This window comes from Macaca thibetana, chromosome 2, assembly GCF_024542745.1.
Source record: "Macaca thibetana thibetana isolate TM-01 chromosome 2, ASM2454274v1, whole genome shotgun sequence".
Classification (NCBI taxonomy): Eukaryota; Metazoa; Chordata; class Mammalia; order Primates; family Cercopithecidae; genus Macaca; species Macaca thibetana.
In genome coordinates this window covers 121,174,360-121,202,081 of record NC_065579.1, presented here as the reverse complement: position 1 = coordinate 121,202,081, position 27,722 = coordinate 121,174,360, and positions in this window count along the sequence as shown.

The window sequence follows — 27,722 nt, the reverse complement described above, 5'->3', positions numbered from 1 at the left end:
CACATATGCACACACAGATTCATAAGTTTCAGAGCTTGGCTCACATAGGCTTTGCCAGATCCCCTGCCTTTAGCTTCACACAAACATCTGCCTCTACCCACTGATCACCTCCATATGCCCAGACTCATTTGGCTGAGCCTGGAAGTAGTGAGTTAGCAACCATCTCCTCATGCCCTTTCTTGTCTCATGTGTTTTGATGTGCCTGCTAAGGGAATGTTCAACATGTTCTCAAGGAGGCCACACAGACATGCAGTCTGAGCCAAACTGATCACTGCATAATTGATAATAGGCCTTTTGTATTCACATTCTATTTAGATGATTGTATGGAGCAGGTGACAGGTGTTCCGAGAACATTACCCAAGCTGCCTGTTGCCGAGAACATCCTGAGACCAGCTGGGGCGAGGAGCCCAGAGGAAATCCCCATAGTAATTTAATAGTTCACAGGGCTTTGGGTTTGTGAGGATTACAATGAAGAATTAAAGTGATATTGACCACCCACCGAAGAAGGGCCTTTGTGCTTTTCCCTTGATATTTCTACATTTATTATTTTGTTCCCAAGGAAATTGCTACAGGGTGACCAAAAGCAATTTTTTCTTTTTTTTTTTTTTTTTTGCAAAGGATGTATGTTGCCACTTAACTGGAGAAACAAACAGGAGAAACAGAAACCATGTATTAATGTTAGTGAGAAGCCTGCTTTGAAACACCCAGCTTAGGGTATACCAGTTTTGGGGTGGATGAGGATTGCTAACTACTTTTTTCAAAGGATTTGTACCAGAGCCAGATATTTAAGGAAAATCGTAGAATGTGACTTTCAGAATTAGAAGTGGGTTCCGAAACAGAACTAGGAGGAACATTTTACTTGATTTCTCACAACTCATACTCTGGGTTCACAGACACCTTTTTCGAAGTTGATAGAGCCACTACCTGGCTCTGCATTCTAAAATTTAGTTTCAATTGGCCTCACCTGCTTTCGCAGGCAGTTTGGTTGCTTAGAACAAGCTTGGGTCAGAATTTATTCATTGGCTGATTCCACAAGCATTCATCAAGTGTGCCAACTATATTAAGTCCACTCTGTGAGACACAGTTCATTCAATATTCATCTCAGAGATACTTCTGCGGCATCAGCTGTGTGACACACCCTCAGCAAGCCAAGCACTGGAGACACAATCTGCACTTGGAGCTTACGTTCAATGAGGCTCATGGAAACTTCTAATGATACTTGCTTTGGAGAAAAATTAAGTCAGGTAAAGAAAAGGGGCCGGGTGCGGTGGCTCACGCCTGTAATCCCAGCACTTTGGGAGGCCGAGGCGGGTGAATCATGGAGTCAGGAGATCGAGATCGTCCTGGCTAACACGGTGAAACCCTGTCTCTACTAAAAATACAAAAACAAAATTAGCCAGGCATGGTGGCGGGCGCCTGTAGTCCCAGCTACTCGGGAGGCTGAGGCGGGAGAATGACGTGAACCCGGGAAGCGGAGCTTGCAGTGAGCTGAGACTGTGCCACTGCACTCCAGCCTGGGTGACAGAGCGAGACTCCATCACAAAAAACAAACAAAAAACAAAAAAGGTAGGAAGTGCTGGAGTAGGGAAGTCGAAGGTAATATTTGAGCAAAAACTTGAAAAAGGTGAACAAGCTAAGTGGATATTTGGGTGGGGGAAATCTTCTGACAGGACAAAAAGCCTGTGCAAAGGCCGCAGGGCAGAAAATACTGGCATGTTTGAAGCTATTGTGAGGACTTCAGCTTCACTCTAAGTGGAAAACCTCCGTGGCGCTTGGACAAAGTAGTGTGATCCAAGTGAGGATCACCTCAGGGTGCTCCTTGAGAAATAATGTAAGGGGAGAAAGACATATTCTACCCCTCAACAGGCAGAAACAGACATTTGTAACATTTTATTTTACATGAGGCAGAAAGAAATAAAAATGAAATAATAAAAGGCCTGCTGAGCAAAGGGTGGTTAATTTCAAACATGAGGAACAGCTTCTTAGAGGAAGTGACTGTAAGAAAAACTTTTTTTTCCTTCTCATTCTTTAAGTCCTCACTTCCTCTCTCTCTTCCTTCTTCCCTCTCTCCATCTTCCCATATGTCTTTCAAACATTCTCCAAAGTAGATAGGTATGTCAGTCTATCTACTTTTGTGAATGTTTGAAATTTTCTCTAATAAAATGTTTTTAAAACTCATTAGGTCAATCTCATGAAAAACTGCAATCCATAACATTAAAGGCTTGGCATGTTTCAGAAATTATATCTCTGAAAGCCTTTTTGTGGGGAACCAATCTCTGAATGCAGTGGTTCATAAGAGCAAACATTTCAGGAAATAACCATTTTAAATACAGTCGTGAACCATACAATGATGTTTCAGTCAGCAACAGAGCACATATACAAAAATGGTCATCTAGCAAGCTAAGATAATTTACTGTTGAAGAAAGAAAAAATACTTTTAATAAATCCAGAGTAACCTAAGTGTACAGTGCTTGTAAAGTCTACAGTAGTGTGCAGTAATGTCCTAAGCCTTCACATTCTCTCATGACTCACTGACTCACCCAGGGCAACTTCTTTTTTTTTTTTTTTTTTTCCCATTTTTTTTTTCATTATACTTTAAGTTCTGGGATACATGTGCAGAACGTGCAGATTTGTTACACAGGTGCACACATGCCATGATGGTTTGCTGCACCCATCAACCCATCATCTACGTTAGATATTTCTCCTAATGCTATCCCTCCCCTAGTCCCCACACCCCCTGACAGGCCCCGGTGTGTGATGTTCCCCTCACTCAGGGCAACTTCTAATCCTGCAAGCTCCATTCATAATAAGTGCCTTTTACAGCTGTATCATTATTTATCTTTTATACTGCATTTTTACTGTACCTTTTCTACATTTAGGTATGTCTAGATACACAAATACCATTATATTACGATTGCCTATAGTATTTAGGACTGTCATATGCTGTACAGTTCTGTAGCCTAGGATCAATAGGCTATACTGCATAGCCTAGGTGTGTAGTAGACCATCTAGTTTTGTGTAAATACACTCTGTGATGTTTGTACAATGACGAAATGATTGAACAATGCAGTTCTCAGAACATACCCCCATCATTAAGCAACACATGGCTGGATATAAACAAGATAGTGCATGTTTTTCTCTGTCTCTTGATTTAACTTACTGATGTGCCACCACTTATTTTTTACTCTTAGTTCCGTAATATTGTCTTAGTTCCATAATATGTAATGCATACCAAACAGAGGTACTTCAAAGGAAGGAGGGTGCTTTGAGGCAGTCATAGAAAGAGGAAGATCTTAATCACCAGGTTGTAGCACATGGTAGATATGTAACAAATATTTGTAAAACTGATCTTTGAAACAATTTGTATCCAAGTATCTAATCACTACTAGACTTAGTCTATTAATTCTTAAAAGAACAGAACACTAGAGGTCAGTCTTCACATTGAGAAAGAATGGAAAATATAGTAAGATAACACAATCTCTTTGAGTCTTTTAAATAGTGAGAAAATTGTTAGAATAACTTTCACAAATATCATGCAACTTTCATTATTAATACAGTTTAGAAGTACTAAAATCATTTAGATACACAGTATATAAATGTATATGTGTTTACATTTTCATGGAGTATATGAGAAGTATTGTATCACAAATTGGATTTTTTTCCAGCACTCAGTCTAATACGACATATTTTAAGAATTTTTTTTTTTTTTTTTTTTTTTTTTTTAGACAGAGTCTCATTCTGTCGCCAGGCTGGAGTGTAGTGGCGCCATCTTGGCTCACTGCAACCTCCACTTCCAGGGTTCAAGCGATTCTCCTGCCTCAGCCTCCCAAGTTACTGGGACTACAGGCGTGCACCATCACACACAGCTAATTTTTGTATTTTTAGTAGAGACAAGTTTTCACCATGTTGGCCAAGATGGTCTCAATCTCTTGGTCTCATGATCCACCCACCATGGCCTCCCAAAGTGCTAGGATTACAGGCGTGAATGACCATGCCCGGCCTATTTTAAGAATCTTAAGCCTAAATTAGAAGACAGAAAATTGAAATACAAAGTCAGACAGGTTAAATAAACTCTCTGCAAACATACCCTGTAAACTCCAGAGCAGTTTAAATGCTTCAGCAGAGACTGGCTTCTGTCACTGCTTCTTTTGAACCAATTTTCCTTCCCAGGTAGTGGCTGGGATGGACCCGGGGCCCTCAGTTCCTCAGCTTCCAGATAACTAGACCTTTACCAGTTGTTTAAGGCTACCAGATTCTTCTTTCTTCAAATGTCCCATTTTCTTCCCTTTACACAGACTGTATCTACAAAAGTCTTGGAGACTAGCATATTTTCTCCGCCAAAATTCTGCCCATTTTCTTTTTCTGTACTAGAAGAGTCTTCATTGTTTGCTGATGCTGAGACAGCATGTTAAACTCACACAGAGTAATTTCTCATTCTCTTCTGAAGCTATGTCCCTAATAATCTCCTAAGAGGAAAAAAGAATCTCTTCATTCTATAGTTACAGATCTGAAAGAGAAACAAAAAGCATTTTAAACAGCAATAAATGTTAAATTACTGGCCGGGTGTGTTGGCTCACACGTTTAATTACAGCGCTTTGGAAGGCTGAGGCAGGCAGATCACTTGAGCCCACGAGTTTGAAACCAGCCTGGGCGACATGGTGAAATCCCATCTCTACAACAAAATACAAAAATATTAGCCAGGCATGGTGGCGCGTACTTGTAGTCTCAGCTACTTGGGAGACTGTGGTCGGAGGATTGCTTGAGCCCAAAAGTTCAAGGCTGCTGTGAGCTGTGATTACACCACTGCACTCAAGCCTGGGCAACAGAGTAAGACCCTATCTTTAAAAAAAAAAAAAAAAAAGTTAGGCCGGGCAAAGTGGCTCACGCCTGTAATCCCAGCACTTGGGAAGCTGAGGCAGGCAAATCACCTGAGGTCGGGAGTTTGAGACCAGCCTGACCAATATGGAGAAACCCCATCTCTACTAAAAGTACCAAAAATTAGCCGGGCATGGTGGCGCATGCCTATAATCCCAGCTACTTGGGAGGCTGAGGCAGGAGAATCACTTGAACCCAGGAGGCAGAGGTTGTGGTGAGCTGAGATCGCGCCATTGCACTCCAGCCTGGACAACAAGAGCTAAACTCTGTCTCAAAAAAAAAAAAAAAAAAGTTACATTACTAAGAAAAAATAAACATAGTTATTTTAATGCCTCAGAAACATACCTTTAAACTCTAAGGCAAATGTTTCCTTAGAGAAAGCCTAGTTAAAGCAGGTGGGAAGACAAGCTACAGAATGGGAGGCAAATAAATATATAAAGAGCTCTCGAAATTCAACAGGAAAAAAAATAAACAATCCAATTACAAAATGAATAAAACACAGAAATAGACATTTTCACGAAAATGATGTACAGAACAGCATATGAAAACATGTCCAAGCTCATTAGCCATCAGAGAAATGCGGGTTAATGAGTTACCACTACCCACCTGTCAGAATAGCTAAAATAAAAAGAGCAACAGCACCAAATGCTAGGGAGCATGAGGAAAAACTGGATCACTCGTATATTGCTAATGACAATGTAACGTGGTGCCCTCCCTCTGGTAAACAGTTTGGCAGTTTCTCATTAACTAAATATAGTAACCAGAAAGCCCAATCATACTTTTAAGTATTTATTCCAGAGAAATAAAAAACTTTATATCCACATGAAAACCTCAACAGGAATGGGCATAGCAGCTTTATTCATACAGTCTCAAACTGGAAACAACCCAGATGTCCTTCACCAAGTGGATAAACAAGCTGTGGTGCATCCGTCCATACCAGGTGATGTGGTTTGGATCTGCATCCCCACTCAAATCTCACGTCAAATTGTAATCCCCAGTATTGGAGGTGGGACCTGGTGGGAGGCGATTGGATCATGGGGGTGGTCCTTCATGAATGGTTTAACATCATCCCCTTGGTGCTGTTGTCACGATCGTGAGTGAGTGTGTGTGTGTGTGTGTGAGAGAGAGAGAGAGAGAGAGAGAGAGAGAGAGACAGAGATCGAGAGAGAGAGACAGAGATCGAGATCTGGTTGTTTAAAAGTGTGTAGCACCTCCCTGCTCTCCCTCTTGCTGCTCCAGCCATGAGACATGCTGGCTCCCCTTTCGCCTTCCACCATGATTATAAGTTTCCTGAGGCTTCTTCAGAACCTGAGCAGATGCCAGAATCATGCTTCCTGGACAGCCTGTGGAACCATGAACCAATTAAACCCCTTTTCTTTATTAATTCCCCAGTCTCAGGTATTTCTTTATAGCAGTGCAAGAATGGACAAATACACCAGGGAATACTACTTAGTAGTAAAGAAGAACAGACTATCAATATTGCAGCAACTTGGATGAGTCTCCAGGGAGTCATGTTAAGTGAGAAAAAAAAAAAAGCCCAAAAAATTACACACTAGTGACTCCATTTATAGAACATTTATGAAATGATAAAAATTTTAGAAACTGAGAACAGATTAGTGGTCGCTAGGGAGATAAGAAACCATAGGAGGAGGATGAAGAGAGGGAGGGAGTTGGATGTGGTTGTAAAAAGTCAACATGGGGGATCCTTGTGGTGATGGAACTGTTCTCTGCCTTGACTGTTGTGGTGAATATATTAACCTACAATGTGAAAAATTATATAGAACTAAATACAAACACAGCAGCACAAATGAGTCCAAGTAAAACTGAAAAAAATCTGAATATGATTGGTGGATTATATCTATGTCAATTACGTGGTTTAAAATTATACTGTAGTTCTGCAAAATGTCAACATTGGGGGAAACTGGATAACAGGGATACAGAATCAGTCTCTCTGTATTATTTCTTATGCCTAAATGTGAACCTTCAATGATAGCCAGAAAAACTTTCAATTAAAAGTATACATAAAACAATGGTTAAAGAATTCAATCAATACAGCCAGTCAGTGAATGGAGGTTTAAATATGGCTTCAGACTCTTAACCAATTTTTTCTGCTTGTTCAGACTTAAATTCTATATGACATTATCTGCAAATTGGTTGTTTCCATGTCCTGAGTTTACTGCTAAAGAGTTGATCAAAATAATCTGAGATGACAGTTCTCCAAGGCAAAAGAAAAAAACGTAATTTTCCAAGTAGATTGGTCATTTGAAGAATTGCCACCAAAATTACAGTACTGGAGAAGGAAAATGGTAATGTTGTGGCAGCACAAATCTTTCCTTGCTTATCATGCTTTCAGAATATTTTGCCAGGCTGTGTGGATGAGAACAAGAAATGGAGTCTCTAATTGGTGTGTGCATTCACATCATGTGGGGAGTGTTGGCATTAAAATCTTTTTTTTTTCTCGCCTTCGACAGAATAAGCCCATCTATGCTTCTGCCGCCACCCTTCTTCTCACATTATTATCAGGTCTGTTAAACACCACATTTCCCAGGCATTCATTTCTCAAGAAGCCTCACTTTCCCAAACCAATTCAAGTAACATAAATTATTTTCTAAATAACTAAAAGCAAAGGAAAAATTACGCATGTTTCCCCCAACCCCTTCTACCATCCCAGAATCACCTCTGATCTCCCAAATGACCAGAAGAAACACTTTAATCAGTAATTTCTGGCCAAAAGACGACTTTCCAGGAATTAGGTGGCCTTTAAGGTCACACCTGAATGTGGAAGAGGCTGGGTGGATCAGGCAGGGTAGGGAATCTCTGCTGTGATAATAACATCAAAACCTTACAATGACAGGGTTAAGCTGTACATGTGACCAAATCACATGGTACCTCCCGCTCCCCCACTCCCCCTACACACAAAGGACTGCCTCTAAAAACTGGAAAAAAACTGCATAAAGTCTTTAGTCTAGCTAATAGTGCTATACCAACGTCAGTTTCCTGGTTAATATCATACTACAGTCATGTACCATGTCACCACTGGGGGAAGCTGGATGAAGGGTTCCTGGAACACTGCATCCTATTTTTGCAACTTTCTCGAAATCTACAATGATCCCAAATAAAACATGCCAGGTTTCCTTCTCACTCACACAATTCTCCCTCTGCAACGGGGCCAAGTTCTCTCTAGGCCCAGGCTGAGAGGACAGTTCCCACCTGAAACGTTGCCCAGGGAAAGCAAGCTTAGAATTATCCAGCCCTGGCCAGAAGCAACACACGAAACTGTTTCTCACCACTTGTTGCCAGATCTCCTAGTCACAAGGGTGGGCAGAAGGGGCAAGGAGGAGGGAATTATGTAATCTTTCTAAGTGCTCAGAAGGTAAAAACCTGAGAATATTTGGTGAATAGCACAAAGTATGACCACACTGAATCAAGTGACAAGCTGAAAAACAAGCTGTCCCTGTTCTAAATATAAATTCTAAGCCCCTAAAAAAGATATTCAGAAAGGACCTACTCACCTTATTAGAAAATAAACCTCTTTTTCCCCCAGGTGAATTCAGGTTTCACTACTTATTAGCAATGTGACTTGGAGCATATTACGTACACCAGGTGCCTCTGAGCTTTAGTTTCTTCATCTGTGAAACAGGCTTGTGGGGAAGATTAAAGGAGATGACATATGCAAAATGCTCAGTGTGGAGTCTGCAGGGAGGCATTCAAATAGTAAATACACAATACATGTTAGCAGTTACTGTTACCATTACTATTTTGCTATCATTATTTTGTTGTTATTAATTGTCTCCACTATCACTTGCCCTTCCAGGAGTGATTAGAACTCAGTCCATCAAGACTTAATATGAAGGAGACTTAATTGAAGGAGAAATAGGGAGAGGCATGCTGGAAGTTGAAGGACATCCATTTATAAATAATTTGATTGAACTATTATTCACTCCTCTTAAACCTTGATTCTTATACTCTCACGTATCCAGTGCAATCTCTCTGAAACCCTATGAATCTTAGTATATTAGTAATATTAATATGTTAAGAAGGAATATAGAACAGTGGTTAAGATTGATTCTGCAGCCTCACCACCTGGGTTTGAATGTACTTTCGTCATTTATTAGCTATGTGACCCGGAGCAGGTTACTTAACCTCTCTATGTCTCAATTTCCTCATCTAGAAAACTGGCTGTTATGAGATTAATTTGGGTTTATATTTTACACCAAATACCAGGGAAACAGCATCAGCCACACAAGACATGATGTCCCTTTCTCCTCTCACTGATCAAGTAGACAAATATTCTGAAAACATACAAATTCACTCATACTTAATAGTCCAGTTCTCTCAAAATTTAAGCACTCCAGTTTTAGGTGGTGAGAAAAGCAAAGGTGTGTAGCTGAATAGAAAGGAGCTGATTTTAGAACTTTTTTTGTTTTTTAATTAAGGAAACCTAGGATTCACTCTGGGTGGTGAATAATCTCAGAGTTCACAAAAGTAACTCCTTTTCTTGGTTAATCGTATGTCACCTTTGCACAAGGCAGAAAAGGGACTGCTGTTTCCCTGCACGGTGCAGAGGAGTAACGCCTGTTCATAGGTAGAAATCCTCTGGAAATGCCCCGAGGACTCCTTCATTTCCTCATGGCTGCTGGTGGAGTTGGAGGCTAGTCCCAGAACCTTTTATTCAGACGACATTTTAACAACTGTGTCCCCTGTGCTCTTGCTGCATTTCCTCAAAGGCTAAAAAAAAAGCCTATCTAATCTGTCAGAAGGGCCAATCTAATCTGCCTTGTTAACTGTGTTTATGGAATAAAATGTTTTATAACATTATATATCATAAAACTCAACATATAAAGCAGATGCAAAATGTCCCTGAAACTGCAAATATTGACCAATCTCTTTTCCTCCCCAAGCAGATAAACGTGTGATATAAGAAATGTATTATCTGTCATCAAAGGACAATAATAGAGAAAGTCACAGTTGAACTGTTTCACCCACCACATCCACTTATTCAGTAATGGCCATTATGGCCCAAGCTGCCTAGAAACATTTTATAATAAAGCACGGTTTTTAAACTCTTTTTCAAAATTACATTGGCTACTTTAAATCTGCATGTAGTCAAGTGCACCATATCTAAAGCTCTAGTCAAATGTTTCCCATCACCTACTATTATTTCTTAACCTCCAACCTAGTTTCTCCCAAAGTGTAGCCCACACAGCCAAGTAACTGGGGAAGCTTCTTAAAGATGCAGGGTCCCAGGCCATCTGAATTAGAATCTCCGAGATTAGGGCCCAGGAAACATCATCTTGGAATTGCTGCAAGCCCAACAAACATTTAATAATATATTAATAGTTATAATTTAAATATAATTTTAAATGTTTTAAATAGATAAATTTGTACTATATTTCCTCCTTTAAAAAATGTCTTTTTTTTGTTTGTTTTTTACCATTTCAAGTCTCTGTGTGCCTTGTTAATTCTTTTGCATACATCATCTCTTTCAATCTCAACAAACCCATTTCACAGATGAAGAAACTGAAGCTCAGAGACAGCTGGTGTAATACGCCCAAAGTCACATAATTAATAAGTAGCAGAGCCTGAATTCACACAGGGAGAAAAATGGGTTTATTTTTTAATAAGGTGAGTAGGTCCTTTCTGAATGTCTTCATTAGAGGCTCAGAATTTGTTATTGTTAATTCTTTCTTAGAGTTACATACTTTACCTTATAGACCACATAAACACTATAGATAGATAGATAGTAATAAATAGCTATAAATTTGATGGATATATAGAGAACTTTAGCTAACTCTAAAAATTAAATTCCCTACAGTGCAAATAGCAAATGCTTTTTAAAAGAAAAAACAGTCCAGGCACAGTGGCTCACGCCTGTAGTCCCAGCACTTTGGGAGGCTGAGGCGGGCGGATCACGAGGTCAGGAGTTCAAGACCATCCTGGCTAACACGGTGAAACCCAGTCTCTACTGAAAATATGAAAAATTAGCCGGGCGTGGTGGTGGGTGCCTGTAGTCCCAGCTACTCGGGGAGGCTGAGGCAGGAGAATGGCGTGAACCCGGGAGGCAGAGTTTGCAGTGAGCCCGAAATCGTGCCACTGCACTCCAGCCTGGGCGACAGAGGAGGACTCCATCTCAAAACAAAAAAAAAGAAAAAAAGAAAAAACAACAACTATCTTACCCAAAAGTAAGTTTTTTTTTTTTGGTGACCCTTATTAAACCTAATAAGAACATGTATTTTTGAAATTTAAGAGACTAAAGGGATTGTTGTTAGTTGTTGTTATTTGTTTTTCATTATGTTTTGTTTGACTTAAGGTATTTTCTCTCATGAGCAGTGTGGTAGTTTTAAAAAGATTAAAATGCTGGCCGGGCGCGGTGGCTCAAGCCTGTAATCCCAGCACTTTGGGAGGCCGAGACGGGTGGATCACGAGGTCAGGAGATCGAGACCATCCTGGCTAACATGGTGAAACCCCGTCTCTACTAAAAAAAAATACAAAAAACTAGCCGGGCGAGGTGGCGGGCGCCTGTAGTCCCAGCTACTAGGGAGGCTGAGGCAGGAGAATGGCGTGAACCCGGGAGGCGGAGCTTGCAGTGAGCTGAGATCCGGCCACTGCACTCCAGCCTGGGCGACAGAGCGAGACTCCGTCCCAAAAAAAAAAAAAAAAAAAAAAAAAAAAAAAAAAAAAAAATCAGTGACTTCAAATTAAAATGCAAGTCTTAGTAAGAAGAGAAAGGGCAACTATCACCCTTAATTTTGCTGAATGACAGGTCAAGCCTGGTGACAACATCATCCTAAACCAATGCTTTCCAAAGCAGTTTCCAAGAACACTAGCCCCATGGGGTGCACCTCTAGGGAAGGGTCCTTGTGCCCAAATATGTTTGCAAATTGTGCCAAACTCTCTTTCCTGTCCCCCACCACAGTGTGTCACAAAAGTACGTGTTCACATGAACGGCTCTGTAAAGTCGTGCAGTAAAGCAATTGCTGAATTTTGATCAGGCAAAAGCATTTTGCAAGCTTATTTGTCCTTGAATCCCCCTTATTTTAAATTGCTTATATCACTTTGTGAACAGTTCCACAAAGCAAGGGAACTTTGAGGTTGCAATAAGCAGCTCTCATATCTGTTGAGTCAGGGCTGTGGGGTTAAATTTCATTTCCGTACGTGTCAGTTGGATAAATCCTGTTCCGTAGGTGGAGACTTTACCCTCCCCCCTCATCTTTTAAATCCAGGCCACTGGTCATTAGTGGCAGGAACCTCCAAAGCACCCGCATTCCCACTGCCAGAAAGCAGGCTGGAAACCCATGCCCTATTTACCAATGACACAGCCTGGCATAAGCAGGACAAGGTGTCAGCATTTGTGGCCCTAGGCTGATATCTAGACCTCTTTAAGGACTCCGAAAAAAGTGATTTCCTAGGCTCCCTTCCTAAAGGATGTATCTCTTCTCTCTCAGAAATCAGAGATTTCTGTCTAATAAGCTCCAAATTATATGTGGTCAATGTGGTCACCTAGGGCCATACGTTCCAAGGCCCTGTATTAGCAGTTCTGGAATAGCTGAGTTGTGAAATACTACACGTGGGTAGTCTTTCAACTTTGCAGTTTAATACTTCTTAAATGATTTGTCTAGCTCTGGGGTCCAACAGCAAGAACTTCCCCCCTACCCATTGCCCATTGGATTTCAGCACATCTTGTTCACCACTATCCCTGGTGCCTAGAACAATAATGTAGCCTGTAATTGGCGTAGAGTGGACATTTGATGAATATTTGTTGAAAGAATGAATTAAGCAGAAAGGCTGTTCATCTAGAGCAGGGATCCCCAACCCCCTCCCTCCCGCCCCACTCTCCCCACACCCCTGGTTATGGACCAGTACCAGTCTGTGGCCTGTTAGGCACTGGAACTGCGCTGCCCAGCAGGAGGTGAGCAGCAGGTGCGCGAGCATTACCACCTGAGCTTCACCTCCTGTCAGATTCGCAGCAGCAGTAGATTCTCATAGGAGCACAAACCCAATTGTGAGCTATGCATTCGAGGGATCTAGGTTGTGCGCTCCTTATGAGAACCTAACTAATGCCTGATGATCTGAAGTGGAACAACTTCATCCTGAAACCATGCCCCCTGACCCCAATCCCTGGAAAAATTGCCTTCCACGAAACCTGTCCCTGGAGCCAAAAAGTTGGGGACTTCTGCTCTAGAGCATCTCTGGGACTGAACCTCCTGAAACTTGTGGCCATCTTCCATACACTCCTTCCACTTCCACAACTCCTGTTGCCTTAGGGCAGGGGCAGTGTCCTTGAGATCCTGTCTGAAGGCCCCTAGAGTACTGAGTGAGTGAACAAAACCAATGCCTGCAGTCAAATGCATAAAACCGGTTCTTGTTCCATCCATCACTAGAGGAAAATCACTAAGCAAAATCAGTGATTTATTAGAACAGGATAAAGGAGAAATAAAGTCCAGATTGGAGAAATGACCACTGGGCTGCTAAGAGTACAAAGGTCTTTATGCAGCCAGGCTCTCTCTTGAACCTGTGTCATGCCCACGTCCACCCAAATATGCTGGGGGCCTGTCTGACACACTGATGAAGGAGCCCCGCATTTTCTCTGATTCTGGGCTTTTTTGCTTCCTCCAAGAGGACTCCCCTCAAAATAAAAAGATAAGTGGCACAATAAACTAAATAATAAACCTAGTAATCAGAGAACTGAAACGATTCCAGGGAAAGCTTGTTGACCGTTACTCCAGGGACTCATCTCCGGAGGAGCCCTCTGAGGACATGTCTAGCTTCAAGAGAGAGGGACTCTGGTAAACACTGGAAGTGCCATTTCCCTACATTTTAGGTCAAATTAGTTGAAAATGCCTGTTTAGAGCCTTGTATTAGTTCATTTTCACCCTGCTGATAAAGATATACCCAAGACTGGGCAATTTATAAAGAAAAGGAGGTTTAGAATACTCACAGTTCCACATGGCTGGGGAGGCCTCACAATCATGGTGGAAGGCGAAAGGCACATCTTACGTGGCAGCAGGCGAGAGAATGAGAGACAAGCAAAAGGGGATTCCCCTTATAAAACCATCAGCTCTTGCGAGACTTATTCACTACCATGAGAACAGTACGGGAGATTCCATACTGATTCAATTATTCGTATGGAATTAACCCCCACGATTCAATTATCTCCCACTAGGTCCCTCCCACAATATGTGGGAATTATGTGAGTTACAATTCAAGATGAGATTTGGGTAGGGACACAGCCAAACCATGTCAGGCCTCTTTAACAGAACATCACAAAAATGAAAAAGTTATTCTTTTCTCCTTCTACCAGGCTCATGCACAGTTTTTGTGCACAGAGGGCTCAGTGTGTCTCTCTCGGCAGGGAGCTGCAGTTTTCGGCAGATCAGAAGGAATGCTTCCTTCCCTGAGAAACAGGCCAAGTTCTTTATAGTGCCTGGAGGCCGGGCAGCCACCACCTGCAAAGAGCTCCCTGCTCAGGAGAGCCAAGACTGGTGCTTGAAGCTTCTCAGATACCATGGGGGTAAACTTGCTCCCACAGATATTTGTGGGGAGGACTCTGTGGGAAGCTGGACATCTTGTATGTGCACAGGCACAGGTAGGGGCCAGGGGTTGGGTTGTTTTATTGCAAAATAATAAGTTGACTGTAGGATGATAAGACCTTGATGGCCAGTAAGTTTGGGCTTTAAGGACCTCCTCCTTTGGGATATCTTGAGCATGTCTACATGGATTGGGAAACTACCATTTTAGAATAAATGTTCTAAGAGAGGAACTACAGACTCAGGTTATAAAAATCAAATAATTTCAGTTGTAAGATGAACTTTGAAGGTGATTTCATTCAAATGTGTTATTTTACAGATGAGGAAACTGATGCAAAAAGGGAAGCATGGAAGGTCATTTAGTTAGGGGAAGGAATAATTGCTTTTTCCCCAAAACCATAGTATTAAGTGATGGTTCTATTTCAGTGAATCCTGTCATGGCCCTGACGTTTCAAGCTGGGCTCTGGGCCTGGTGGTAGACCACTGTGCAGCATACAGAGCAGCAAATGCGATTAGTGCAAAGTTCATCACTGGGGAAAGAGCCTTGTTGCCCTGGAGATATCTAAGCCCACAGTCATTGATCTCCAGAGCAAGGCACCTACTCCAGGCATAGCGGGAAACACCACCCTCCAAACCCAAGTCCAGAGTTCTGCTAGAAAAGCTGCTCATGACTGCAATGCCAGTCAATTGGCCCCAGAGGTGTCCTGGGAAGTCAATGCCTCTGGTAACACACTAAGCTGCCCACCATTAGAACTCCCTGGGCTCCTGGGTTATGTTAGCACAGGAATACACTTCTCTTTCCTTTCCCATGTGAGCTGCACCATGGCAGTGAGTTGGAGTGAAACAAACCCTTGGCAGCCATCTGCAAGGGGTAAAAAAGACTTCAACTAATCACACTTGCAGATAAAAGGCCCAACTCCTCCCTGATCGCAGGGGAATCTTTAAAAAGGCCCTTTCTTGGGCTGGGCACAGTGGCTCATGCCTATAATTTCAGCACTTTGGGAGACCTAGGTGAGCAGATCACTTGAGGTCAGGAGTTCAAGACCAGCCTGGCCAACATGGTGAACCCCTGTCTCTACTAAAATTACAAAAATTAGCCAGGCGTGGTGGCACATGCCTGTATTCCCAGCTACTGGGGAGGCCGAGGCAGGAGAATCGCTTGAACCTGGGAGGTTGCAGTGAGCCAAGACTGTGCCACCACACTCCAGCCTGGGCAACAGAGTGAGACTCTGTCTCAAAAGCAAAAAACAAAACAAAGAAAACGGAAGGCCCTTGCTGGGCCTATTCTGGGAAGAGTCCTCCAGCAGACCCAGAGAGAAATTGTTGGGGGGGGGGGGTTCTCTTAAGCATTTCAATACTAAACTACTCATGGCTTTGTTGCAGGCCTCTCCAGAAATTAAAAATCATACAAATTTGAAGAACAGACATCGTAAATTTCACACGAGGATAAGCACAGAGAGGATCAGTTGGAGTCTAGGCATCACAGACCCACCCCACCAGCTTTTTTTTTTTTTTTTTTTTTTTTTTTTTTTTTTTAAGAGACTGGTCTTACTCGGCTGCCCAGGCTTGACTGCAGTGGCATGATTATGGTTCACTGTAATCTTGAACTCCTGGCCTCAAGCGATCCTCCCATATCAGCTTCCTGAGTTGCTAGAATTTATGGTCACATGCTGCCACACCTGGCTCCCCCTATCCCCTCTTCTACCAGTTCTCCACCTGCACAAACTGGATCTTCTTTAACTCTCACTTTTTTAAGAGAGAATACTTGCCCAGTAATCCATTTATCCATTCATTATTTATTTAGTGAGTCCCAGACACTGTGCTAAACATCAGGGATGCAACCATGACATGACATATGTTCCTGTCTGCAATGAGCCTGTGGTGTGCTGGAGATCTCGATGACTGCTCCACAGGTAACAAATGCCGGGATTGGCATCAGTAGCGAATGACAGGATAATGCACTGGAAGGGCACCTGACTCAGACTTGGAAGGTCAGGAAGGGCATCTTAGAAGAAGTGATGTTTTAACCAGGATCTTAAGAATAATCCAGTCACTTGTGAAAGGTGAAGGTACAAGGGTGATATAAGATAGTGGGACTGCACATAGAGGAAACAGTTTGTAAACTAAAGCTCAGGGGCAAGAAAGGATTTCTGGTTCATCTAGAAATCTGAAAGATTAAGATGATTTCGATTAATGAAAAGAAAAGAACATAGAGATGGGAGTCCCAGGTCCACGGCTCTGGGGCTGGCACAGTGATGTACTAGCAGTGTGACCTTACACAAGTCACCTCTCTTGGAGCCTCGGTTTCCTCATCTGTAATACAAAGGGATTGGCCTAGGAGACAATAGAGAGTAGAGGAACATAAAGCCCCCACCCCATGTCACTGGCACAAAGATCCTTGAGGGACTTGTGCTGGAGGGGCAAGGCCGGTCACCTTGGTCTCCGTCTTTGGAGCTACTCCATGTTCCTGCAGTCATGTGGGAAGGAGGGCACCAGGGAGGCAGTGGAAACTTTCCCAGGACCTGGGGCCACTGAAGTCGCCAACGAGTTCTATTATCAGAAGGAGACATTTGTACAGTCCTCGCTCTTTGATAGTCTGTGTCTAAAATGTTTTGTTAAGCCTGGAAAAAGGCAAATACTTAGGTGTGATTAGATGGCATGCTGAAAGAACTTTCAATGCTAATGAATGGAAAGCAAATATTGATTGGAACTTGTTAAAATGGTGTATAGCATAAAAAACAATGTTTACTAAGGCACTTATGCTTGTCCTACACATAGTAGGTACTTAGTAATTATTTTGGCTTGATTTAAATAAACATGTATTACATCTAGTAACCCTGATACTAGATGTTTGTTACATAGGAATTGTTACTATTTATCATCACACCGCAACATGTTGTAATCAAGGTCATAGACCAAACTCATGCTTTATCTCTCATCTACTAAGGTCTTTGTGCTGCTGAGAACAACTGTTACAAATACTGGAAGATATTGCTTAAAGGCAAACAGAATGAGTACTTGGAGGAGGTGGCCCCATAAAAATTATATATTTGATAACTGATTCCACTTTTAAAGGAAGCTGCTTCTGTTTTTAAATACCCATGAGATAGGTGCCCCCTGCAGAGCTATAACCTATAGTCTTTTAAACTATACATAAGAACCATTTAAAATACGTTGGTAGGTAAGACTGTGTTAACAGAAACAAAGAGGTTAAGTTTGGGAAGGTTATACTTTGGTTTCACGAAAACACATGTCAAGCTGTTCAGCCCACGTTACACCTGGTGCGGACATCACACTGTAATCACTCAAGCCATGCGTCATTTCATCTCCACTCACCCAAAACAAGAGATGTCACCAGTGAAAGATATTTTCTAGGTGGGAGAAGTTCAGGTAAGGATTTCAAAGGCAAGATAATTTAAAAGCAGCTAGTGTGAACTTTTTCTCAAAAAACCCTAAAAGTTAGAGAAGAGCATATGCGCTCTTTGGAACAGACATGTAACTGGAATGTCACCACCCCTTCTTGAGTTTGAGAGGCACCAATATGTATTCCCAGACCATGTGTTTTCAAGCACCCTCACTTGTCTGAGAGCCACCTAGGAAATAGCTGATAACAGCTCCAGAAATCACCACAAGGGGGAGCATTGACCTGGCGAGTTAAGCCCTAGGGGGCAGTGTCAGGTGGAGTCTACAGTCTGGACTTAACAGGGCATGTCATGAAGCCAACTTCCATCATTCACAGGTTCAGCCATTACCCAGGCTGCAAGCCAGCCCTGTAACACTTAGTCCATGTGAGCTGAACATCTACCACCTTTTAGGATCCCAACCAAACTCTTTTTTTTTTTTCTTTTTTTTTGAGACGGAGTCTCGCTCTGTCGCCCAGGCTGGAGTACAGTGGCGTGATCTTGGCTCACTGCAACTCCGCCTCCCGGGTTCACACCATTCTCCTGCCTCAGCCTCCCAAGTAGCTGGGACTACAGGCACCCGCCACCTCGCCCAGCTAATTTTTTTGTATTTTTAATAGAGACGGGGTTTCACTGTGTTAGCCAGGATGGTCTCGATCTCCTGACCTTGTGATCCGCCCACCTTGGCCTCCCAAAGTGCTGGGATTACAGGCATGAGCCACCGCGCCCGGCCCCAACCAAACTGTTATCCTACAAGTCACCCCAGGGGTCTGGAAGCTTCTCAAGCAAAATGTTTTCTTTACTCCCTGTCCTGAACATTGGAGTGTGCTGCGTAAACCTCTCAAGAAAGCTCAACTCAAATGTCTGCAATCCTTCTTAGAAAGGGGAGGATCTGTCTTTGGGGCCCTATGGGTAATTTCTAATGCTGACCACGGGGACTCCTCAAAAACATTTCTACTAGAGCAAGAATGTTGAACAATTTGTGTAACCTCTCCCAGGTACCTACTATAACCCATTCTAGAAATCTAAGTAGAAAACTCTGTTTTTCCATCTAGCGTCCATGCAAGGATGGTGCATTTCTGCCAAAAATAAGTTTGGGGTCTGGCGTGTTATCTCTAGTTGATTCTTAGAAATGACTGACCAAAGAAAGTGAAGGGGAAAAGAAAACAATTTGTGGAAAACTCGTAAATAACTCTTTGTCCCCCTCCCCCAAAACTCTGTAAATGTAAAGAACACAACGTATAAGGAAAATACACCCAAATTTAATGTGCAGTTTGGTTGCCATGTAGCTGTTCATACATATTTTGCCACCTAAAGAAAATTGTACAGCTTCTAATTGTTTTGTTCTGTTTTGTTTTGTTTGAAACGGAGTTTTGCTCTTATTGCCCAGGCTGGAGTGCAATGGCTCAATCTCGGCTCACTGCAACCTCCGCCTCCCAGGTTCAAGTGATTCTCCTGCCTGAGTCTCCCAAGTAGCTGGGATTACAGGCATGTGCCACCACACCCAGTTAATTTTTGTATTTTTAGTAGAGATGGGGTTTCTCCATGTTGGTCAGGCTGGTCTCAAACTCCCGACCTCAGGTGATCCGCCCACCTTGGCTTCCTAAAGTGGTGGGATTACAGGTGTGAGCCACCGTGCCTGGCCTCTAATTGTTATTGTGACATATTTTCTTCTGGCTTTACAATTTATTTTTGTAACTGAGGCCTTAGACCCTAGATCCTAAGACAGTGCGGGTCATTTTTGTGTAGAAAGTTACGCTGATCTTGACAATTCACTTTTACTTGACAATTCACTTTTTGGCCAGAGGAAATAAAAAGAAAGTATATTGGTGTGCAATATACCAGCTTTGGAAAATGAGAACAGTTTAAGGATCTGTTTAGAATTTACATGTCTGCCAACCCAAAACTCACTGTTGTTCCTATTATTGCAGTTTCATTGGAGTAGAAAATTTAACCCGATGACCAGGAAACTGAAGAGACTCAGTAGCCTAAGAAGGGGATTATTCAAAGGAAAAAGGTCCTAACTTACGTGTTGAAATTCTCCTGTTCAAAATCTTCTAAGGGAGAGAATAGGCCATGTAGGAACATTACTGATATTGGTCATTTGTGTTTCTGAAACTCTTCATAGGAAACCACCTTGGCATACATTGTTACTTTGAATTTTCACAACAACCCTGAGAAACTGGCTCGAGGGCAGTTATTATTCTTTACAAATAAGAAAATTGTAGATGTCAGACTCAGTCACCCAAATAACTGGCAGAATCAGCCCTCAAGTCCAGACCTTCTTTCTGAATTTGAAAGTTCACTGCTTTTTTTGTATTCTTGCTGCTACTTCTTAAGAAGCAGAAAACAGGCTCATTTGATTGTGAGGCCTTTCAAGAGTAACTATACTTGCAGGCAAATAGTGTCTCCACAATAAAACTGCCTACTTCTTTGCAAGAGATTTCACAAAAAAAGGCTTTTTCTACTCATGCTTACTGTCAGCGGTGAGACATAAAACTGAAAATGTCTTAAAGGACTAAGTTAGCATTTTGATGCCGTGAGCCTTTTAAATACCCCATTGTCTCTGAAGAGAAGGACAATCAGCCTTTGTACTGCCGGGGCATTCTTCATCCATCCCGGATCCCTGGAAGGCCCCCGTTCCTCAGAAGGGCTGTTGTCTTTTTCCTGCCACAACATCAGCGCGACATATCTCACACTTAAGACGGCAGCCTACTCAGTCCCCATTCATAGATTCCTCTGGAAATTAATGTCTGCTACCTCCACCCCCTCAAAAAGAAAAAAAAAAAAAAAAAAAGAAGCTCTGGCTTTGTGAAAAGAGTTATTGGAAATAGAACTTGTGAAAAACCCTTACTATGCAATGGGAACTCAGACAATAATGTTTTGTAACAGTTCTGTTTGATGTGTACTGACGGGAATTAATCATTTTAGTTAACAGAATTGCTCTTTGTTATGTAAACTTTGTAAAGTCTGCCTCATATGACCTCTTGCGTTTGGGGAATCCACTGTTCAAAACTGTCATCTTTCTGTGGACAGCAGTATTCCTCTGGCCACTTATGGGACCACATTACTACTTGACTTCAAAATCTGCCCCGCTGCTGGGTTGGATGCCAAGCTAAGCAAAGATGAAAATACTGTAAAATATGTACACATACAAGTCCCATTCCCCAAGAAATGATTAAGTGGAATGAATATTTGTTTTCCCACTTCGCCTTTTCATAAATAGCCAGCCTCTATCAAAAATGACCACAACCCTAAAAATACACCATTTCTAGATTAACACACTTCTGTTCACTTCAGATCTCTGTCTCTTCTAAATGTATAAAATGAATAAATTGAGTGCCTTGGAGAACATAAATAGTTTGGCCTGGGATTGTGTGTTTTTATGTTGGATATTTAAGGTAGGTTCCCACCAAAATCACCATCTCCCCAGTCCCCCTAAAGATGGAATTCTCTCCTCACATGGCTTCCCTAACCTCTCTGATATGGCTTGAGCCAGCTCTTCCCATCTTAGCTAGTAGGTTTGCATTCTGTAAAACAGCCCACCGCCATCATCACAGAGATTATCATCAGACTGTTAGAATCCATTCTTCAGTCTCTTTGTGCCCATGAGAATCTAGAATGACTTCACTAACAACCAAGATTCATCAAGACCCCTTGAACTAGAGCTAGACTCTGTCTCCTAGGTTAACCTCCTACAGTTGGCTGTGAAGTAGTCAGTCCCTATGTTTACCACAAGTGTGTAGCTGATAAGCCCATTGTTAGCCTCAAATTGTTTATCTGCAAATGCAAGGGACATACCAATACATCAACATAACGTACAGAGAAAGAAAGCAGGTGTCAGACTAGAAAAGATCTGAGGTTGCATTCTTTTTCTGCTACTTGCATATAACCTGTATGATATTGCAAAGAAATGTCTCAGGACTTATTTCTCTCTTGTATAGTAAGGACAACACATGGTGGAAATTGAACTAACACATACTAAAGCAGAACTTAACACATGGAGCGTAGTAGGTGTTCAACAAATGACAGCTGCTATAATTACTATTGTTATAGTCTCTGCTATGACTCCTTTCTATTACTAAAATAAAGTCAATTTTCCACATGGTTTTCAAGAGAAAATTAGGAAACCATCCCAGGAAATAGATCATTATTCTATTTAAATTCTAGCTTTTTTTTTTTTTCCTTTTCTACCCCAGGTTTTCAGATATGTAAATCTTTAAACCCCTGTGGAATGCTCATTGACATCAATAAGGACACATGATAATTTAATCATGTGTTCTTGATTCAGTTGGTTTTTAAAAGAAAAGGATAACATAATGGAAAATTACAAAAGCAAAGCACTTAGCCCCTAATACTTCTTTCTTTGAGGTGACAGAAAAAGCCCTTACTGGTTTCACACAAACTTTATCTGCCATCTAAGTGAAACAAGATTAAAGTTCTCATCTATGCATTTAGCACAACTGATAATTCTGTAAATGCAAAAAAACCAAAAAAACAAAAAAACAAAAACAAAAAACCACTAGTGGGAGCGTGCTATTTGTCAAGCACAACGGTTGCCTTATAACCCTACCTGGGTCTTCAGTGATCCCGCAACCTTATCAGAAGCTGATGGGAAATTCAGGGCACTTGTTTACCAGCTGCAGGGGGATACTGTGGCTCCTCCAAATAAAGGTAATGACAGGCATAGTCATTTGAATACTTATCTGCCAAGGTATCTGGCAGCCCATCAAATGTTCGCTGGTAAACAGGTAATCTGAACTGGTGAATTCCTGCAGACAGGGAGCAATTGAGGTCCTCTTGCCAGAGAGGGAAAGAAGAATTTGCCTGATTCAGAATGTAGGTGCTGGGCCTGCTGGCTGCTGAATAGCCTCCCATTAAAGAACACAGAAGCTTTTGCATTGGTATCGAAAGCTTGGGCATATGGGCATTGAGCCCGGCTGGGGCCTGAGGTATCTTCCTACGAAGACATCTGAGACCAGACTAAGCCAGCAAAGCTGGATCCCAGGCTTCCTCCAAGGAGACCTCCTTCTGCTCTTGCAAAGGAAACCTTCAGCACAGATGTTATTTAGTTTTTCTAACGCCGTCGACTACAGCAATGTAAAAACAGATGTATTTGAAACACACATTTGGAGAAAAAAAATATGGAGTTTATTCTATTTTTATTTATTTTTATAACATGTATTAATTTAATACAGAGAAAGAGAAAACAAATGGGCTATAATCTTACTGCCCAAGAATTTCTCTTGGCATCATTTTTGGACCTTTTTTCCCCAGCTTAACACATGCAGAAATATGTACAAATCAAAAGCGTAGAGCTTGATGAATCTTCACACACTGAACACACCTTTGTTGCTGGTACCAGCTCCCAGATCAAGAGAAAACATCATCAACCCTCCTCCAAGTCTCTTTGGTGCCTTCTAGGCATGACCCACCTCCAAGGGCAATCTTGAGCTGAACTCACAGCATAGATTAGTTTTGCCTTGGCATTTTTTTTCCCTTAATCAACACAAATAATACAGTTCTGTGTAATCAGAGAAACTTAGAAATACAGAAATATAAACTTGAAAGCAAAGCCCTCCCTTTCTTCTTACCTCCTTGTCCCTCAATGCAACTTCCATTAATAGACTTTTTGTTTTGTTTTATTTTTGCCTTTTTCCAGGGAAATGTGTATGCTGTTTGCTAACATTATTATGTCTTCTTCTCTTTCTCCTCCTGCCCTCCTCCTTCTCTCCCCTCCCCTTCCTCTTCCTCCTCCTCCTCCTCCTTGTTCTTTTACTTTACACACAGCACATCATATATATGTATTGTCCTATTAGTTGCTTACCTTCTTTGTACCACTTTTCCTCATCGAGGGCTGTTTGTACAAATTTCATACTACTCTGTTAACAATGTTTCAGTAAATACTTTGGGAGACAGGGAGGAGCAACATTTCATGTTTTGTAACCAAATAAATTATGTTCTTGAATAGTAGAAGAAAAATTTTAAAAGATACCTTTTTGTCCCCTTCTGTAAAAAGGCAAACAGTGGCTCACATCTGTAATCTCAGTACTTCAGGAGGCTGAGGCGGGAGGATTGCTTGAGGCCAGGATTTGAGACCAGCCTGGGCAATGCAGAAAGACCTCATCTGTACAAAAAAATCTAAAAATTAGCCAGGCATGGTGGTGCACACCTGTAGCCCCAGCTGCTTGGGAAGCTGAAGTGAGAAGATTGCTTGAGTCTGCAATGAGCTATTATCACACTACTGCACTCTAGCCTGGGCAACAGAGCAAGACCCTGTTTCAAAAAACAAACAAAAAAGTGAACTAAGTTCCCTGTGGCAATTCCTTTCTCTTCTCCAGATTTCTGGGTTCTTCTATAACAGACATGAGAAAAGAAAACCCACTCAGCCCGTGTGAAGGACCCTCTATGCTCAGACTCCAGGAAACTCAGCCCCATCAGGGGTAGTCCTGCAACAACTGTAGAAAAGCCCATTCCTGATCTATGGTGTTTGTTGGTCTAGTATTTCATGAATATTTAATATTTTCTTTGCTATCAGGTTGAAAAATGAAAGCCTTTCTTTCCAAAACAAAATACCTAGAGATCACCTAAGTTTCCTTCAGTGAGCTGGCTTAACTTTGTTTTACTTTGGCAGAGGAAATTGCCATCCTAGAGAGGCATCTTTCAGTATTGCAGACTTTAAGCCTGCAACTTTATTTTAATTAAAATATATTTTTTCCAATAGGTGGCACTAGTGTGTTTAGCAATGCATGCCCAGTGAGGGGAATTGTGCAGTTCAAAGTAGCTGCACTTAGCACTTATCAGCACCTTTCCCATACACTCCTAGAGGCTGTCTTGACTTCTCAGCACTTCCAATGAGATTGCAAGATACCCAAACAAGCATTTCACAAACTGGCCCTTGACTTGTGGCTAATGAAAAATAGATTACAGAAAGGGGAGAATGGATCGCCAATGAAGAATATTCCCTTTGCCCTTTAGTTCATTTAAGGAAGTATTAATATCTGAAATTTAAAGTCCAGAACTGACATTTTCCCTGTACATACAACTAAACACTGATGAAATACTAAAAGGCTAGCAGGCCTAGAAGTCAGCTACTTAACACGAACATCCAAAGAGAGCCATGCACTTTGCTTCTGTTTCAGATTTTCCATTTGTGAGAAAAAAGTAATAGTGTCTTTCCCCAAAGAATCATTATATTTGATGATGTCTCAAGAGAAGACATCAAGAATGCACTCCATTCAAGGTCAATTTATATGATGCTCTCAAAAAGACTTTAGCCTCCACCACCTTTCAGCAATATTGTAAAGGGAAAATTAGAGCTACTCTGTGCATCACAGAGTCTGGGAGAATATAAAACGATACACCATGTGGGTTGTGTTGAGTACAATCCTAGTTTCTTCCCTTTTCTGACTGTATCACCATGGAAGAGTTATATAAACTCTTTGCTTACTGTCCATCTGAAAAATGGAATTCAATATAACAACTTATTTTATTATTATTATTATATATATATTTTTTCGAAATGGAGTCTTGCTCTGTCACCCAGGCTAAAGTATAGTGGTATGATGTCGGCTCACTGCAACCTCTGCTTCCTGGGTCCAAGCAATTCTCCTGCCTCAGCCTCCTGCGTAGCTGGGATTACAGGCACCTGCCACCGCGCCCGGCTAATTTTTGTATTTTAGTAGAAATGGGGTTTCACCATCTTGGCCAGGGTGGTCTCAAACTCCTGACCTCGTGATCCACCTGCCTCGCCCTCCCAAAGTGCTGGGATTACAGGCATGAGCCACCGCGCGTGGCCTCCTTTTGTTATTAAGAGTAAAACAAAAAGCCAGGTCTTTTCAAATCTTCAGGCTTGAGTTGTGGATACGGTCTTATTTTTTCATAGATGTAATATTGTGAAATATATATCTGGTCTTCACCCAGTTTTCTGTCATGTAGCTCCTAAAATCCTCAGACTCTCCAGAGTGATGAGTGTCTTTTGTATGCTAATGAGATGATTGGCGGTCTGGGGCTTGCTGGGTAGCTTCAGGATGGGAGATGGTCATCAGGCAGACCAAGCCACAATTAGAGGGTCAGCCCCACCCCCCAATCTCCAGGGAGAGAAAAGGGCTGAAGGTTAAATTGTCCAGTGGTTTAATCAATCCTGACTATATAATGAAGTCTTCTTAAAAACCCAAAAGGACAGGGTTCAGAGAGCTTCTGGATAGCTAATACCTGGAAGTTCCTAAAAGGCGGCTCGCCATGGGAGGGCATAAAAACTCCATGCCCCTTCCGGCATGCCTTGACCTATGCATCTCTTCATCTATATCCGTTGTGAAATCTTCTATAATAAACCAATGCATGTAAGTATTTTCCTGAGTTCTGTAAGCTGCTCTAGCAAATTAAGGGAACCCCCAGGCAGGGTCATGGGAACACTGACTGATAGCCAGTTGGTCAGAGGCACAGGTAAAACAACTTGAGGTTTGCCATTGGCACTGGAAGTTGGGGGCAGTCTTGTGGGCTGAGCCCTCAATGAATGGGATCTGATGCTATCTCCAGGTAGATAGTGTCAGAATTGAATTGAATTGGAGAACATCCCACTGGTGTCTGCAAGAGAATTCCCACAGAGTCCACTGGAGAACTAATTAGTTCTGGTGGGGAGAACACATTTTGGTGACCAGAGATGAAGTGTTGTGTATTGGCTATATGAGAATAGAGAAAATACTTTGGTGGGATTGTTTTCCTCCAATATCTCTTTAAAATACTGTTTTTTACATTTGATGTATTTCATAATCAAACATTAAATCGTTAATTTTCTTTTTTTTTTTTTTTTGAGATGAAGTTTCGCTCTTGTCTCCCAGGCTAGAGTGCAATGGTGCAATCTTGGCTCACTGCAACCTCTGCCTCCCAGGTTTAACCTCCCAGGTTCTCCTGCCTCAGTCTCCCAAGTAGCTGGGATTACGAGAATGCACCACCATGCCCGGATAATTTTTGCATTTTTAGTAGAGACGAGGTTTCACCATGTTGGCCAGGCTGGTCTCAAACTTTTGACTTAAGTGATCCACCCACCTCGGCCTCCCAAAGTTCTGGGATTACAGGCATAAGCCACCACACCTAGCCAATCATTAATTTTTTAATAAGCATCACTGAAAGACAATATAGAAATCACTGAAAAGACCCTATATACATTCAAAGTAAAAGTAACTTTATAGAACTTTTATTCATAAAAGCAACACCTGATCGTTATAAGAAATTTGGGAAATTATGAAGTGGAAGATGGGGTGGGGGGAATCACTCACCAGAGGAGAGATATACACAGTTACTGTAAACTTGAATACTTTTGGGAATTGCGAGTAGCATTTTTCAAAACAGTGCTTGTTAGGGTGTAGCAAGTACAGAAAAATAGGGCTGCTTTAGATTGCTGAAGCCCAGGACAAGCCCTGCACCTTATCGACACCCTTAAATTGTTGAGAATGTTGCGTGAGGCAGAAGAGTCAAGTAGATGGCTTCTAAGATTTTCTCCAAAACTAAAATTTTGTCATGTTATGCTTCCACTCAACAAGTACGTATTGGGTACCTACTACATGGAAGACACTGTGCTGGTAATAGTCTGTATACTAGTGAGCAAAGTGACAGGAAGATAGGCATCAAACAATGCATCAGATAATTCGTAATTGGTTACAATGTAGTAAGTGAGGTTATTGTGAGATTGTGATAGACAAGGTGTCCCATCTGAGAGAGGGAAGAAGGCAGCTGAGCTTTGGACACTAAAGGAGAATCAACTAGATAAATGGAGGAAGGTGAAATGAAGGAGAGGAATGGTCTGTGCAAAGGCCCTGTGGCAGGAAAGAGATCCATATTCTCTGAGAACAGACCACAGAGATTAGAGTGATGGTGGGTACAGGGTATGTCACAGATGAGACTAGAGAGTTATCAGGAG